The sequence below is a fragment of the Limulus polyphemus genome, unplaced genomic scaffold, assembly GCF_000517525.1.
Source record: "Limulus polyphemus unplaced genomic scaffold, Limulus_polyphemus-2.1.2 Scaffold1627, whole genome shotgun sequence".
NCBI classification, from domain to species: Eukaryota; Metazoa; Arthropoda; class Merostomata; order Xiphosura; family Limulidae; genus Limulus; species Limulus polyphemus.
Window position 1 is genome coordinate 39000 of NW_013667237.1, and position 915 is coordinate 39914.

The following is a 915-nucleotide window of genomic DNA, read 5'->3' on the forward strand; positions in this document are numbered from 1 at the left end:
TGGAACATTACAAATCATTTAACTTCAGTGGATTCTCATTGGACATTAGTATTTTCACGAAAACATTATATAAATTCATCGTGGAGAGCTCAGCGTGTGTGGCCGGTAAATAACGAAGAACAAATCTAGCTAACTTCCCGTTAAGCGAATTGTACCTACGTCAACTCGTATTTAACTCGCTCATCGTGAACCCTCGATAAGATATCGAAGAAGTTCCAGATTAAAAGGAATACTTTATATTGCTTGTAAGTTTGTGAAACTTTTGCTTATAAATCATTGTTTGTAATAACTATTTGTAATAACTGTTATTATAAATTGTTTTGTTGTGTGTATATTCGAATGTATTTGTGTTAAAAAATAAAACTGTGTGTATCAATCTTGTTGGCAAATATCATAAACAGGCTATTTGAAATTCTAATACGCAACAGGAGGAAGATGGAGCACTACAACTATAAGAAATATTAAAAATGCTTTTTTTTCATATCCTATTATAGTATGAAAAATTGTCTTATATTTGCATTGAATATATATGCACGAATCTATGCAACCTGAACAATTCGTGTAGCTATCTATATATACGTTTTTACAACTTTAAATCTATAAAGCCTGCATGTATATATACAACTAATAGCCATCATGCATTGCATGTGCACACATGTATAAAACTCATGCCCAAAATCCAGTCCATGCACAATTCCAGTATAGTTCAATAGTACCTCCAGTCTTGCAAAAAACTAAAACTTTTAAAATTGACTAGTGTCCCCTCCTATTTTATGACAATTACAAAAGTATATTTGCATACCAAATTCTAGATCATTTCCATAAAATATGGCCCACGCGAAAGTAATTTTAAGGTCCAAATAGGTTAAATAGACTGACTGTCTCATGCAAAAAAATGGCAGAAAAAATAGAATA